Genomic DNA, 5,469 nt, shown 5'->3' with positions numbered 1-5,469 from the left:
CAGTCCCAAAGGCTACATGGTGGACGTCTGACTGTGGTTTAGAAGATCTAACATTCAATCCTTTCCCTTCAGCACTCTACCCCAGGTGGAGCTTGGTCCCACAGCTTCCCATCAAATGTCAACATCCACCCAGTAAGAGAAATGGATATAGTAACCTAGGTCAAAGTCTCCCTTGCTCACCCCGAAGCACTCTTTCTCTAAAGCGTGAGTGTTGCACGCTTTATCGCAAGTGCTGTTTTTGTAGTAGGACTCCCACACTATGATAACACGCTCTGCCATAAGTCAGTTTCTTGTTGGGGATGGATGGATACTTTCTAATCTGAAGCTACTAAAGATAAAACTGAAATGCCTGCTTTGATGGGGTTTTGTTACTTAACAAGAGACAACTGAAGCTAAATGCCTTTCAAAAGATTGCAGGAATTTCAACTCCCGCCACTTATAAAAGCATTTTTCTTCCTACAATGCTTTTCAAAAGTGTTATAGTGAAGATTTTATTTTATTACTGAATCTCTCTCTCTCTCTCTCTCTCTCTCTCTCTCTCTCTCTCTCTCTCTCTCTCTCTTTCTGTGTGTGTGCATGCATGTGTGTTTTTATATAGGCTCTTACTGTGTAGCCCTGGCTAGCCTACCACTCACTATGTAGAGCACCCTGGCCTCAAACTCACAAAGCTCTGGGTTTAAAGACAAGAACTGGAATCCCTTGCATTTCAAAAGGGTTGAACTGTCTCTTCTTGCATCTTGAACTTTACAGTTGTTTAGTGGGTTACCTATTCACTCTCCACCTTTTTTGTTGTTTTTTTTTCTCTTTTGAATGCTTTATAAATTATTTGTTAATCTTTGTACTTTTCATATTGCAGCATTTTATCTGGTATTTTAGTTCTGTTAAACACCGCAGTAAGGTATGGTGGCACACACCTGTAACCCCAGCACTTTGGAAGTAGAGGAGGGGGGATCTGGGATACAATGCCAGCTGTGAGTATATATTGAGCTTGAAGCCAGCCTTGACTGGTTTTTTAGGGGGGTTGTTTTTTTGGTTTTTCAGGGTTTTTTTTTTGTCACTCTTTACTCTTTGGGGGTCCAGTCACCTAGATCGCAAAATAATTACACATAGATCTATTCTTACTTATGAATACTCGGCCTTAGCTGGGCTTGTTTCTAGCCAGTTTTCCTTAACTTAGATTATCTTGTCTACCTTTTGCCTCTGGGCTTTTACCTTTTTCTATTTCTGTATCCCTTTCTTTACTTCTTACTCCATGGCTTGCTGTATAGCTGGGTGCCTGGCCCCTGATGTCCTCTCTCCTTCTCCTTTTTTTCACTCCTCAATCTCTCTTCCCTTCTATTTCTTCTTCTATTTATTCTCTCTGCCTGGCATCCCCACCAGTTTCTCTTTCCTGCCTAGGTATTGACCTTTCAGCTCTTTATTAGACCAATCAGGTGTTCCAGGCTGGCAAAGTAACACAGCTTCACGGAGTTAAACAAATGCAACATAAAAGAATGCAGCACATCTTTGCCTCATGAAACAAATGTTCCACGGCATAAACAAATGTAACACATCTTAAACTCATATTCCACAACGCCGGGCCACATGAGAGTCTATCTGAAAATAAAGATTAAAAGAAGAGTAGGACATTGCTTATAATTTTATTTTTGCGCCGAAGCTTTTTTATCTCTATAATTTACTCGTCATTTCATGCTTTCAGTAGCACCTGAGAGCATCACAGCAAATGTCTGTCATGATAACATGTCATCTTCGCCGATGGTCCCTTCCAAGCTTACGAGCTATATTTCAAGTGTGCATCTCTTTGCCATAGCTTCAGGAAAGGGCCTCAGCACAGCCTCAGCGCCAGCCTCAGTGCCAGCCTCAGCACAGCCTCAGCGCCAGCCTCAGCACAGCCTCAGCACCAGCCTCAGTGCCAGCCTCACACATTTTACTTTCCATCGGACCTCTTGCCTGCCTCTCTGACTGCCAGAAGCCTTCCACCATGTCCTCAGAGCTCCTTGGCCTCCTATCACCCATGACCTTGGTTTCCTCTTCACTTTACCCACTCAGTAGACCCTCTGTGGCTTAGAGATCAGCACCGCTTGTCTTGCTGTACCTTCAAGACGTCCAGTTCCAAACCCTCTCTGCCTTCTTAAGCCCCATTTCTCTTTACTTCCCCATAACCTGCACTTCACGCCCAGCAAAGTCTGATCTGCTGGCCCCTCCCTAATGCTGTTTCTGGTTCAGTGCATCCTAGGTCCTGGTTCACATTTCCACTGCTCTCCTCTCTACTCCCTGGAATCCACCCTGTCCAGAGAAGCACCACACTTTGGTGTCCTGCAGCAAAGTGACCAAGGGCGTGGGTTCAAGGCGTGGCTGTATATCTGAACATTTTGGTTCTTCCATGAAGTTGCCTTGGGGAAGGGTACTTATTCTCCCTGAATGCTAAACAACTAACTGTAGGGTATACCAGTATGATAGCCGTTAGCACCATGTTGCCGTGAGAAGTGTGATTTCTTTTTTATTGAAGCTACCATTAGTTCACCAAAAGCCCCTGCGTTAACACAAACTCAGATAGACAAATATGGTTATAAAGGGGATCCTTATGAATAACAACAGGGACTCCCATCACTTAAGAAAAACGAAGGGTTTGGGGAGCTCTGCTAGGGACAAGAACCAAACGCCAAGATGGTCCTTAAATACAATGGTTCAGCTTCAAATGTTTCCTCTGCTGTGCATTCAGTAGATATATGGTCAATACAGACCCTTTTGGACTGTCTTGCCATGCTAGCAGAATGAGCTCCACTTCTTTCTGTGTGTCTCCAACAAGCCATGCCTAGACTGGGCTGTACAGAGATTAGCTGGAGTTTCTATTGATAACATTTTCCCCTTGCAGTTTATTTATTGGGGCACTTTTGTACATCTCCCCAACACCTCGACCAGTAGTTTTCAAACTTCTGTAGCTGGGAGGTAAATATGTTTCACCTCCCCACTGAGTGCATAGACCCCACCCCAAGACACACATGCATTTTCTTACATGTAATTGGACTAGAAGCTGTAGAGAACGGTACGCCACTGTATGCAATGATCGATGTTTTCAATTCATTCTTATTATGAGAAACTTCTTTTCTATCAAAGGTAGCTGGACAAGCCTCCCCCCTCTTTTTCCTTTATACCAATTAGCCATCCGTGTCATGTGAAGCTGAGTTCCCATCAATGAGATGAGGCACAGTCCCTCCCTACATCAGAGATAAAAGACAAACTCCAGTTTGGTGAATGTGTGTGCCAGCCCGGTTTGGGTCCTGGTGCACCTTTTGGCAGCAAGAGAAACCATCTAGTCAACTTACTTTTGCTTTGTTCTTTAAGAGCAAAAGTGAATTTGTCAACCCCACTTGCCCAAGGACAGGTAACTTCCTGGAATGCTGGGAGCTGTGGTTCTTGGGAAATAACAAACCGCATGTTTTCACTCCCCTAAACAAGTTTACTTGCACAAGATGAGCTTCATTCGATGTGCACAGGAGGTGCACAGGCAGGAAATATGTCAGGATGTATGCTTGCCCCGGATTGGACCTGATGGGAAACATGGTGGCCTTGGGGTTGTGTCCTTTGAAGCCTCTGCACAATGTGACTCCTGGCCATTTCCCGGGAACTCGAAAACGGACCTGGCCAGAGTCCATCCTCCTGGCCAGTATTTCACTGACGCTTGCTTTAAATTTGGCTCAGAATTGTGGGGCTGGTTTTTCTCTTGTGATTCTCAGGTGTAACCGTTATTGTGTTCCTTTGTGCTGCACCAAGATCATTCATCACAAACGCATTCATCCCCATTCCGTTTCCAGACATTTGAAATGCTCGGTTTAGCCCATGACACAGATTTCCTGGCCCATTAATGTGTCATAGCCACAGTCTGGGAAAAGTCATGTTTTCAGTAGCCAAGATCCGCTTTACCTTTTTTGTTGAGAGATAGAAAGATGAGAGACAGAGAGATAAGACAGTCGGCTCCTGGGCTCAGAGGAAAAGATAAACCTCATGAAGGGAACAGAACTCCATGGGTACCAGAAGACACAAAAGAGAACAAGAGTAGATGGTGGCGGAGAAAATCTACCATCATCTCCTCTAATGGTCAGTGACGTGTCCTAAGACAACTCCCAAGTCCCTATGTGAGGCAACAAACACTATATATGCTATGTCTTCTCCTGTATATATGTACCTATAATAAAACAATTTCTAAATTGGGCACAGTAAGAGATTAACAGCAATCATTAGTAATAAAATGGATCATTTATAATAATACATTCTAACCAGTCAAGCAGATGTGGACTTTTAAAATACCTTTTAAATTGTTTTAGCTGTCTCATTATGACTTTTTTTTAGGTCAAGAATTCTTACCTTTTCACTTAGAGAAAACCCCTGAGTATCTTCTCTGCAATATCAGAACTACCAGTGTCTTAGTTAGTACCATGACCACGCCGCTCTTATAAAGGAAAACATTTAATTGAAGTGGCGGCTTACAGTTTTAGAGGTTCAGTCCATTATCATCATGGCAGAGAACATGGCGGCATGCAGGCAGAAATGGTTCTGACCACATCTTGATCAGAAGTCAATAGGAAATGGTCTCAGATACTGTGCAGTATCTTGAGCATAGGAAACCTCAAAACCTGCCCCCACAGGGACACACTTCCTGCAACAAGGCCACACCTACTCAAATAAGGCCAAACGTCCTAATTGGTACTGATATTATGGGGATCAATTACATTCAAACTACCACATTCTTTTCCCTGGTCTCCGTAAGCTTGTAACAGTATCGTAATGCAAAACACATTTAGTCCAACTTCAAAAATCTCCATAGTCTATCGCAGTCTCAACAATGTTTAAAAGTTTAAAGTTCAAAGTCTCTTCCGAGATTCATGCAATCTCTTAATTGTGATCTCCTATAAAATCAAAATCAAAAATCAATCACTTACCTCTAATATATAATGGCAAAGGATAAAACAATAGGGAAGGGAGCATAGTGAGGAAATACTGGACCAAAGCAAGACCAAAAACCAGCTGGGCAAACCCCAAACTCTGCATCTCCGTGTCTGATGTCAAAACACTCTTTCCATCTCCAACTCTGTTCAGCTCTGCTGACTGCAACACACTTCTTTCTCTTGGGCTGGTTCCACTCCCTGTTAGCAGCTCTCCTCAGCAGGTATCCCATGACTCTGGCATCTCTCACATCTTGGGGTCTCCAAGGTAATCCAGGCTTCATGCAATGGCCACTCTAGGACGCCATTCAGGGACACCCCTGACACATGCCTGGCAGGAGCAGTTCTCTTTAGGTGCAGAGGAAAATTCTATAACTTGTTTCTTCTATCCTTTACTCTAAAGCCAGACTCGTGTGGCAGAAACTGCCAAGTTCTGCTGCTTTCCTAGGGCTGGAACATGGCCCTTCTCATTCATTTACATCTTTACCAGCATTCTGGCTTTGATTGTTACCTTCCCTGCCTGAGC

The sequence above is a fragment of the Alexandromys fortis genome, unplaced genomic scaffold (genome assembly GCF_014885135.2).
Source record: "Alexandromys fortis isolate MF-2015 unplaced genomic scaffold, M_Fortis_MF-2015_v1.1 scaffold_5, whole genome shotgun sequence".
NCBI classification, from domain to species: Eukaryota; Metazoa; Chordata; class Mammalia; order Rodentia; family Cricetidae; genus Alexandromys; species Alexandromys fortis.
This window is presented reverse-complemented; position numbering follows the sequence as displayed.